This window comes from Eptatretus burgeri, chromosome 7, assembly GCF_056783735.1.
Source record: "Eptatretus burgeri isolate ZD-2024b chromosome 7, Ebu_testis_v1, whole genome shotgun sequence".
Classification (NCBI taxonomy): Eukaryota; Metazoa; Chordata; class Myxini; order Myxiniformes; family Myxinidae; genus Eptatretus; species Eptatretus burgeri.
Genome location: NC_140967.1, coordinates 19,887,556 through 19,899,431, shown reverse-complemented (window position 1 = coordinate 19,899,431; position 11,876 = coordinate 19,887,556). Strand labels below are relative to the sequence as shown.

General features: G+C 40.8%; 1 long non-coding RNA gene across 2 annotated transcripts in view; it reads left to right on the top strand.

The window, feature by feature from the left end:
- LOC147022780 (uncharacterized) overlaps window positions 1–9,909 on the top strand; it is a 17,771-nt gene extending 7,862 nt beyond the window's left edge. For both annotated transcript variants that reach the window (XR_015059703.1, XR_015059704.1), the window contains exons 3-4: window positions 9,458–9,653; window positions 9,823–9,909. This is a non-coding gene — a long non-coding RNA (uncharacterized LOC147022780). The remainder of the gene's footprint in view (window positions 1–9,457; window positions 9,654–9,822) is intronic.
- Window positions 9,910–11,876: the final 1,967 nt, after the last annotated feature.

Below are 11,876 nucleotides of genomic sequence, written 5' to 3'. Positions count from 1 at the left end.
ACTCTAAACCCCAAAGAGCTGGCAGCGTGGAGGAGCTTCAAAGCTGTGACGGCCAACTTCTTGGGGAACGAGCGCGCGGACAACTATGAAGAAATAGTGCAGCAGCTGCTGGAGTCCTTCAGGAAACTTGGCTCCAGGATGTCCCTGAAAATCCATTTCCTACACCAGCACCTGAACTTCTTCCCTGACAACTTGGGAGCAGTCTCGGACGAGCACGGCGAGCGATTCCACCAAGAGATTTCACTCATGGAGACGCGTTACCAAGGGCGGCACAACCCGAACATGATGGGCGATTTCTGCTGGTTCCTGCATCGTGAAACTGACACAGAGCAGCACAAACGCAAAGCCAAATGCCTAAAGCATTTTTAATTACATTCTAGTGGAGTTTTTCTGTAATTTCTATAATTTTGAAGCATTCATGATGAAATAAATGAATAAATGAATTTTTGTAAATTTCATTGAAATCCTGACTTCTAGGCAATGGGAATATTTCTGTAACTGAAAATCCTGACGTGATACAGCAAAACGGTTATGATTTTTGAAATCAGCGTACCCAAATTAGTCTAAATCAATTTACACATCTCCAGTAAAAAATTTTTGTTGTTCAGTGTAATTAGTAATGTCGAAGTTATTTTTTCCCCATCACCGTATGGTTCGCATCTTCTTGCGATGAACAATGGAGACTATGCAGAGTAATATGGGGGCAAAATTCCTTTGGCACAAAAAAGTTGGGTAAGATACACCCTTTGGACCTCAACATCCGGACCTTAACTTTTGCTCAGTTTCTTGAACATTTTTCATTTGCAATTGCCTGCTGTACCAACTTTCAGAGAGCCCTCTGGTGCCGAGGTTCAGGATACTGAATGTTTAACCAGGATGGAGATTATATGGGTAGCGGGTGTGGGGGGGGGAGACTTGTGGGGGAGGGGGTGGGTGTGAGTAAAATCCTGCGCTTCTTTACTTGATTGGGGAGTGACTGAAAAATTGGTCAGTGTGAAACCACAAGTGGCAGCTCCCTTTGTGCTCAAATTACACTGCGAGACAACCAAATAGATCTACGATCTTACATTGGAATCAAAAACACCGGTCGCTCCTGTTCATCCTCGCGTGCAAACTTTCGCTGTTATGTTACTTTTGGATATTAATTCCATTTTTATCTCACTATCTCACAAACGGGACAGTTATTTGAACAGCGACAAATTAAAAGCCATACAATTTGTGACTGAAAGAGCCATTTGCTTTTAATGGGAAGTCATTAGGCACCATATAGACGCTAATAAAAAGGAGAGATATGCAAACAGTCCAGCGGTGGTGCAGGCAATTCATGAAGTGTCTATGCTGTGTCCTCTGTGCAAGGTAAGGGCTGCGAGGTAATGCATTAGAGCAGCTTGCGGCTCTTACCTCTCTTTGGAATCATTACCATGCAAACGACTTTGGCTGATTTTCATCTGAAGTGGCCTGAAGAGTTGTTGGGATTCCATCTCCTTAAAATTGAAGAACTTGCTTTAGTTAACAGGCCGTTAATTACACGGCTGATCAGCCAAACACTGAAATACACATAAAAAAGAAGAAGCTTTTTTCCCCCTTTGCATCTCCAATTCAATGTGTGAACCCGAGGGCATTCCTCCATGTATGGGCACGCATTGTCCCAAGAAGTCGAGTTCAAGTGGACTTCCGTTCCTTACTAGAAGACCACAAACGCTTCTTTAGGTCTTAAAAAACTTCGCAATTTGGAACGTCAACAAAGGGCCCTGCCAACTGAGATAAGACTGAGATCATATTTTGGTGTAATGATGTTCCATAATTAAAGGAATGACAATTTACACAAATAACACAGACATTCAATTGTGTTGCCTCTCCTCAAAACACTTGCATAATCAATTAATGGAGAAACAAAAGACATATTCAGGAAAGGACATGACATAACAGCGTCACCATCCATTAAAGCATAGGACAGGAGAAGTACAATGCAAACTAATTACCTCGCACACTTGAAGCTAAAAGTGGGGTTAACACTTCTGTCTGTCTGTCTGGCTGTATGCCTACAAATGTGAGTTTCGGATCGAGGAACAAATTGATTTCAATTGAGTGTTATATTTTCAACACTAATCGGAAAACGAATCTGTAGCAGTACTTTGGGAGAGAGAGAGAGAGAGAGAGAGAGAGAGAGAGAGAGAGAGAGAGAGAGAGAGAGAGAGAGAGAGAGAGAGAGAGAGAGAGAGAGAGAGAGAGAGAGAGAGAGAGAGAGAGAGAGAGAGAGAGAGAGAGAGAGAGAGAGAGAGAGAGAGAGTATTTTTACTCTGCCTGGCAGTCAAACAAAATTGAAAATCATTCCAAACAAGAAACCTACTGTTTTTAAGGATGTCATAAAGGACAAAAATAACAAGCACGAAGAACTAGTGCAGCGTGTTAAATAAGGTGGTGTCAAAGATGCTGCATCAACAGTGGGAAACTTCCAAAAAAAAAAGGAAAATTCTACAACCTTCAAAATCTTTATTTTATTTAAATTGAATTATATGCTTGAACACGGTTGAACACAAACCACATTCTTTGTACTTTCATAACCCTTCCATTCAGAAGGACTTTGAAAAAATATTCATGCCCTGAGGGCAGAGCAACTATGAGAAAAAGTATGATAATCAGCATTAACACTCAGGCCCTAAGGGCAGAATAATTGTTTATGATTCTGCATTCTGACAAATATGGTGGCACATAATGCTATGTGGTTACCATCACGTCCGTTATTCAAGGTTCATGAATAAAACAAACATAGATCGTGCTCGGAAATGCAAAGCAAGAAATTAAAAGTCTCTTCCCATGTCCTTGTTTCTCAAGACAGTATGGGGTAAGTTGTTCTATGAACTCTAATTAATTAAAATGCATTTCCTTTGCACTATACAGAAGATTGTGGAGTATATAAGTTGGCACCCAATGCACTCCACAATGCAGGACCAGAAAAACAGGTCGTCACTGGCAATGCCTTGCTTGTCTCCATTTGCAAGCTTATACCTTGTTTGAACTGAAACAACCACAAGTCAGAACCAAGCTTCCTGTTGCTATTCGCATGGCAAGAGCCTAAGGCAGATGTCATGATGTTATCAATTTATGGACTCTCTGCTACGACATGTAAGTATGGAGGATTTTGACCCCAGCCCCTTCCACTCTCATACACACCTTTGTTCCACTCCTTTTCCTGCTTGAGGAACTTCCTTCCTTAGTCTGTTCATTCGCTACACTTCCCCTCCAGAGCTTTATTAGTATTTGAAGGACAATACCAGGGAGTGAAAAGTCTCAAACAAAGTACCCTTCAGGTCCATCTTGGAAAGATAGGAAACTCGACAGCAGTGGCAGTCATAAGTCATGTCTAGTGAGGTGGTTGTTTCTTTGGGCGGTCTGTCAACACGGGGCCATCACAGCCAAATAGCTGAAAGAGTGAGTAGGCGTGATAAAATTTGAGATTCTGCAGAAACATCATGATGATCCTGATTCAGCATAAAGTAAAACAGGCTGACCCAGCGAATTATTCAATGGTTTCTGGCTTGACTCCAGCTCAACTCTGGAAAGCAAAGACATGACAGGATGCACATTGACACAGTCTGAAATTATGAGAGGAGATGCAATATAATGATCATGGACACAAATCTTTCATAAAAAAAATAGACAAAAGGAAGATGAATAATCATTTTTTTAAAAAAGGAAATTGAGAAATCAATGCTTTATGTAAGTTTGTCTGATAAGTTTCAAATAGCCTTCCCTTTAAGGCAATTGTAGTGTATAATCTGCTTACAATGTACATGAGGCAGATGATTATTGCATAACTAGTATAAATCCCATAAAAATTGGCAGGTTGGAATTATTTTATTTGAAATGTTCAAGGAGACTGGAAGATATAATATTTCGTAGCAAGAAAAAGTGTTATTTGAAAACACTACATGTAAAAATGTGACCCTGTTTTATTCACCTTCTGGGATGTTTTGTTTCGATGGTACAGCCTCGTGAGCATACCAAAGTCTGAAGCCTCGGCCTCGCGTCAGATGTGCATTTATCTCTTTTATTTATTTGACATCCTATGGATGTAAATGAACACTCAGTTTTACTCTGCACTCGTTACACATCATGTGCAGAGAATTTCAACTCCGTGTGCCTTGTATTTATTGTTATGTTTTGAAATGATTCTGTACACCACCCTTGAGGCCCGATTGCAAGTCACCGTCTGCAATTCCAATGGAAGAGACTACTTTACTCTTTTATGAAAAATGATTGCTTTTTTATCCTGAAAAAAATAGACCGTAATGAACAGACAGTCGTGTTAAAAGATTGGCCTTTAAAACCTTTCTTAAATCATCCTTTTGAAGGGGGACATAGAAATACACAAACAAGCCGGTAGGCAGCGATGGGTTGCGGAGCATTGAAACTATAAGATATAGAGCAAAACGGATGTCATATAGCGGATAGGGAATCACCTTAAGATTATGCATATCATATCTCATCCAGTTCCATCTACTGATAACTACTCGGTATCCATTTGAATGAAAATGCGGTTTGAAATCGGAAATCCCCAAAGTTCGAGGAGGTGCTGTGGGTGAACAAAGATCTAAATCGAAAATCCGGCTTGATCGTTTGTGCACAATGTATTCCAGACGATTAGTGTGAATTTTCATGACCATCCGACCATAACCCAAGGAGAAGTTGCATTTGGCGCGAAGGTACCTCCAGCGCTCGCATATTATCGATTTTTGCACTAATTGACCTTTGACCCCTGACCTAAGCGAAATCGGTCAATATGTCCTGAGTCAAAGTTGTAGTACTCATTGAGTACCATGAACCTGCAAAGTTTCATTCGTATTGATGCACTCACCTGGTCGCTAGGGGGCCTTCAATTTTCGCCAATTTTTGCGCATACCCTAATTGTAGGGGCTGCTGCGGGTAAACTATTCTATATATCACAAAACCGGAATATATTTGATAGAGCATCACCTGTAGATCATTCGTGCCAAATTTCATAACCCTACGTGTGATAATGGCTTTTAGAATTGATTTCGCGTGAACAGTACTGATTTTGAAGGTTTTTCGGTTGTTGCTAGGGAACCAAAGCGTCCCTAGCAACCATCACAATTTCCAAAGCACTAGGTCATAAGATGTACCTACCACCCGAGTTTGGTCAAAATCCGCCCACGTTTACTACCAATTATGCTGATGATAAACGAACAAACATCCAAACAAACAGACAGAATTATTGACAATGAGGGTCACCTATTCCAGCGAACCAATACACACATTGTGTTTTATATAGGGAGATGGTATTTTTTTGAATGATAAATAATTACAGCTGATAAGGTCATTGCACCACACATAAAGCAAACACTTCCTGGTTTTGAAAATTCCCAATTTGTACAAGTGCTAGTGTGATTGACAGATAGTATAAAGAGTCAGGGAATGTTTCCATTGCTTAGTTTCAGAACATGATGTGCTAGAGGAAAGGTTAATGGAGTTCAAATCAGGAATGATGATTAGCTGTATGTGAGAGAGTGAGAGAGAGAGAGAAAGAGAAAGAGAAAGAGAAAAAGATCCTTTATCAAGAATATTTCAACTGTCATTGATCCTCCGATCAACAGTGGGAAACTCCATCACATGATGTGGAGTTTTTCTCGGCAAAACCAAACCTGATGAATGATAAGGTAGATCAATAATTACCTGACTCTAAAGGAAACCATGAGCTGGGCTGGGAGGTTTGTCAGAAAAGATGGGATTCTCTTATGACGTTTAACGTCTATGCTGTAATGAAAATGTTTAGTAATTATTTGGGATGTCAGGCACACACCGTTGCAAGTGGTTGAGCCTTACTTTTTATGGAATCCCATGGAAGAGCAGCTGGTCATCCACATAATCAATTTAGGGCATTGGATGGAGTGGTGCCATTGTTGTTTATTCTGTGGCCTCAAAATGTGGAAAAGAGTCTTGTGGAGTGACAGGTCAACATCGATTACTGGTTCCACAATGTCTAGAAAATCTGAAACAACTCTGGCTACAGAATTTGGATAATGGAATGCTGGAGAATCCCACCTCCATCTTAACAAAAACTGGCAGCAGTTGTAAGAGAAAGGCTTCAGACTTTGATTGAGAGACTTGTAATATGGTTTTGATCATGTTTTGTATCGTAATATGTGTGCTGTAAGACATGCTGCATTGTGTCTATGATTTGTGCTGTGGGAAGGTACAGGGGGAAGAAGAATGGAGAAAAAGATTCAAATAGATTGAGGATGGGAGGGATTGACATTGATTAAATGAAGAGGGGGTGGGGGGATTTAAGACAGTACAGGGTTTAAGAGGTTTGAGAGGGAAAGGGTGAGAGATTGGGATGGATGGATGGATGGATAAGGAAATTTCAAGAGGGTAAGAAATTACATAAGGAATAGAACCTGCGAAACCCACACAACACATTTTCTCCATCCCTGTTATGAGGGGGAAGGTAACCTGACTAAACACACTCACTAATGAAATATCTAACTCAGGGTTCTTATGTGTTGAGTGCGTCACCCAGGGTCCTTTTTCCATAATCGCAACAATCTGATTGATGAAGTTCTCCGACCTGGACGAATGCCATGATGATACCATCATGATGTCAGGACTGCAGCCCCAGATGCCCTCTTGCAGTGCAAAGATGGCAAGGTTAAATACTGTCACCAAGCAGACGAAAAGCGAAGCTATCGACTAGTTTTGCCCTTTTTGAGGCTCATCGGTGCTACATTGCTGTTCCATCCACTTAGTGACTTTGAAACCTTACGGCTTTATACTGGTTCATGATGCATCCCGAAATGTGATTACTGAGGCCACCAGATGAAGTCCCAAACTCCCATTAAAGCTCTTACTGCACGATATTGGACCAGCAAGTGCCATCGAACAACTTCATTAATCCAAGTTAGAGAACTTCATTCATCATCTTCAGAAAACTCCTGATCGCTAAAGATAATGGTGATGCCTGCTGGTTGTGATTGGTGGGCCAGAAGACAACGTCCATGTGGCAGATATTCTCACACACACACACACACACACACACACACACACACACACACACACACACACACACACACACACACACACACACACACACACACACACACACACACACACACACACACACACACACACACACACACACACACACACACACACACACACAAATTCCCAAAGCATTTCCTTTCAATTTAATCTCATTCATTTATCGACTTGTTTCCCTCTCCTTGCAATCAACTGAAATAGTCTCTTATGATTATCTCTTGCAGTTATAGTTTAAAATAATATGCCCCTCTTCCTTTGTGCTTTATCCTAAAAGTGTTGAGAGAAGTGAAAAACTGTACCCATGATACTACCATAAAGGCAGCAACAATCTCCAAGAATTATATCAACCTTTTTCAAATACCTTATTGCAATGCAATATACCACAACTCTTGTGTACACACACATACACACAGACACACACACACACACACACACACACACACATACACACACACACACACACACACACATACACATACACACACACACACACACACCCTAATCTGACTCGTCAAGACACCTACCCCAAAAGAGTAGGTCGTGGTTGAAAAAGGCCGATACTTCTAAATGACCATCAGAGACTTAAAACAAGTCAACAACATCTCCATGGCTGAGAAACAACCCTGGACAGGTCACCACAACATCACAAGGTACAGAAATTTCAGCTGAGCAGCCATAGGAATTGAACGCACATGAGCGTTCTTCTTGCATATAGCAGGTTGGCCACCAGGTAGCTGCCATTTCTTGAAAGCACAGCTGTGTCACTGATGTTGTGCCCCTATATCAGTACACTGATACTCATTTCACCAACGTCAGAAGGATGTCAGGCTGAGTCAACCCCATCTGGTGTTCAGCAGCCAACAGAGCTTGAATTCAGGACCCTAAGATCCCAAGCCAGTCACCCTAACTCCCAAGCCAACACCAGGCAAATATTCACACAAGTGAAAACACTGCAACAAAACTTTATCACCAAACCACTCACAAAACAAAGTTCAACAAAGAAATACCTGTCGTGCATGAATTACTTTTCTATGGAACTTTATCTTGTCGTCAGTACTTGTCAGAAGTTAAAAGTTCAAATGAACAAAAGGACAGGCATGGAGAGAGTGGATCAATGTCTAAGTGCAGTACTGTGGAAGTGCCATCCAAAATTGAGGTTTGACACACCTTGATGTTCATGAAATGCGAAAGTTTAATTGTCACTTCTTTGATTATGTCATAAGTCCTAACGACTCGCTAATCATTAATGAAATAACAGCGATCTTCGAGTATATTTTACGAGTTGCCTCGCATCTCATCATAGTACGAACCAGATCAATTTCAAAATTATTTTCAGTAAAAAAAAAAATTTCCCAGTAGAAAGCATTTTGCTAATCTTTTTGATGTGTTCTCATAAACTGCCACAGCAATTAAGATTATTTGTACTTCAAAGACCGGCGGTCCTGGTGGTGCAGGGGAGGTGGAAAGATTATTTTTCATCCTTTAAGGAAGCCACGATGAATTAATAATATGACTGTTTTCTCCAAATTAATTCAATACAATTTCACTGCCGAATTGATCTCATGAAATCAAAAAGCCATAAATGGTTATTATAATAATTTATAAGTTATCCGTTGTGCCTGTATTAAGATAATGCATGCTGCACTTGCTTGAGCTTGTTTTACAAAATTAATTGCCCTTGTGTTTGTGAGCCGGGCTAACTCTTTCTCTCAACATCCTAATTGTGGAACTCACGGGACGGCTCAGAGGTTGTGCACTTACCTTTGAGCTGTCTTGTCTGGGTTCGATTCACGACCGCATCGATTATAAACTGTCAGATTGGTGCTTCACAGACATGGTGTTGCATCAATAATTGCACCGTCCCTCAGATGGACGTTAAGTGGGGGGGGGGGGGGCGGTCCACATCTGTCGACTTATGCTAGTGAACGTTAAAGATCACACGGTGTCTTTCGCAAGGCCATTGACCAAATGTCAAATTCTTGCCATGACCAGCCGTTTGCCTCACACCTGTCGACAATACTCTCATTGTATTGGGACAATTGACCAGCAATTTACCAATTACCAGGATACCTTTTGTGACGTATATGATTGTTCTGCTATTGTCTTTCAATGAACTTGGTCATTCCAGCCAGCCTGGAACACACACACACACACACACACACACATTTATTGAATCGCATCATCAGTCCTTGACCGTATACTCCCCTTCCCTTTGTGCTCAGAGCCGGGACTATGCACCTGCAGAAACACATCATTGTCCATATAACCTAATCATAGTCATGTACTGTATGACAAGACATTATAAGATATCCCTCGTGCAGATGTTTAACGAAATTTATGTAGTGACATCATGTTGTCACATGAATGCAATGGCTTTCCTCAACAAGGCTCATCTCAGAACTGTTGGGACCTTCTGAGGTTTTCGGTGCACCATGTTCATTCAGTGTACATTCCCAATCGACCTGTGAGCTGTCTGCACGATTTAGTTAATGGTGTTTCATCATAATGCCTGAGTGGTTTTGAACCTACAACAGCACTGCTTGGACTTACGCAGTGCAGCTGGAGGCAAGCCGTGCAGGAATCATCAATCGATGGTAAAGCCATTCATTTAATTATATATTTTTTACATTTTAAATTGATTATAAGGCTCGTAGAGGACTTCTATATTCAACATATGTAGGACAAGGACTGTGATTTCCTCCGCTACTAAAGGTGGACGGAGGTTATGTTTTCACTCCTGTTTGTCTGTTTGTCTGTGAGCAGGATATCTCAAACTGTTGTGGACGGATTCGGACGAAACTTGGAGGATGAGTTGGGTAGGTGACAAGAACAAGCCGATTGGATCATGGTTCAGGTCAGGATTCAGATCCCTATCAGTGGGATACAAAACGTAAACTGTCAAGCCTGGCATAGGTATGCGCTCTACCGAGTGCTGTTCTCGAAAGTCCCCTGCCGGTTTCACCAAAGGGTACTCTCGGTTTGCTCTCCATCTGCCCGTCAATCCGTCTGTCTGTCCCACCTGTGGTTTTTCAGACATTTTTTTCCATACCCTTTAACATATCCAACTGAAATTTGCTACACAGCTTTATTATGATAAGTTACAGAACAAGTTCGATTTTCAGGACGTTTCTTCAATTTTTTACAAAGTTATATCCTTTTTAGACTTCGAAAATATCACATCGACACGAAGGGCAAAGCAAATCTCGCTCTTCTTCCAAATGACTTTCAAAAACATGATAGGAGAGAATGTATAAATCAACAGCACATGCGATTCCAACCTCAGAACCATGAGTTCAGGAGACAAATGGGAATGCTCCATATACTAACCCATTTTAATCCCCTTGATGAAATAAAACTATGTGCAGTATCTGAAACCTGTCATATTTGAGTATCAAAAAGTGAATTATTTTCAACAAGTTTTTGTTTTATTCAATTCTTTTTATCTTTTCACCAGAACTGACTTGCTCTATCAAGGATGGGAGGGATTGCTCAGGATTCAAACCCAGGCTAGATAGCCTAAAAGTGAGTATGTGTACTATTAAGTCGAGGCCGTCCTGGCAGCCCCGATGATTAATGTAATACATCCTTTATGTTTGGTGAAGCTGATATCCAAAGTAGACTTTTTTTGGTATATCTGATTGCAGTACATACGTTTTGTAGACATAACAATGCTGCTGGGACACCAAACTCTATTGGTAGAATATTTTAATGATATTCCTGTTTATGATCCACTGAGCTCATCAATACATAATGCAATGTTCATGGCATCAGATTTTTGAAGCCATAAAACTCCATCGCACTCTTCCGAGAAAGCCATCACTTGAACTTACACATGACCAGACATGTTGTCGTTTTATAAAAATGAGACCACTTAGCTGGCATTACCACCAAAGCTACAACCTGACAATTTCAAGCAAACTATTAACACCATGAAGATAGCTTTGTTTATCATGTACTCCTTGCAAAGAGTAAGAGAAAATATTTTAAAGTCTGCTTACATCATGTACGTCGTTGATTTATTTTGATCCAAATTTTTTAATGAAAACCACGAAAAGGAAGTGCAGTAATAAAATATAGAAGCGTAGTTCAGCTTGATGATGGAACCTGTCGCAGAAGGTGAATAATTTGAGGTGTAGTGACAAAGCAAGATGGTGTCTTCTATCTCTGCTTACCGATCAGTGGTTTTTGAGGCTATTTCTTTGTTCCATTGATTTTTGTTCATTAATGAGTGAACAGAAATTTTGATGGAAATTAAATGTTCAATAAGTGGGAATAACGGGGACTCAATACACTCGTGAAATATGCAAAAACGTTACAAACAACCTGGAGATGGACAAAGACGAGAGAAGGAAATCTGCACCTTTTTTTTTACCCTCCACTCATTCGTTCCTCTTCCCCCCACCTGTGGAACCAACATCCGTATTCTCTTCAATGTCATTCTTCCCTCCGGTCTCAAGACAGCTGTTCACCACCATCTCAGTTGATCCTCCATGTACACCCATGATCATACATGGCAAGTTGGAGCTGATGGAGAGTGGGTTGGTAGGAATCGAAAGCAGGTTTTATTTTGTGTATGTTCTTGAATCAAACATGGTGAAAATGCTATCCGAGAGGTGGTCAGTGGCACAAAATACACCAATTACTGAGGTAGGCGTTTATTGGTGAGTACTGGTACAACTCGGTGATTGCGGTGACACAATATCAATGTCAATAATAATACGTGTGTGTGTGTGTGTCCTCCATAACTCCAAAACCAGAAAACCTAGCAGCCTGAAACTTTGCATGTATACGAAGAAAGCTCCAAGAAGTGTAAGACT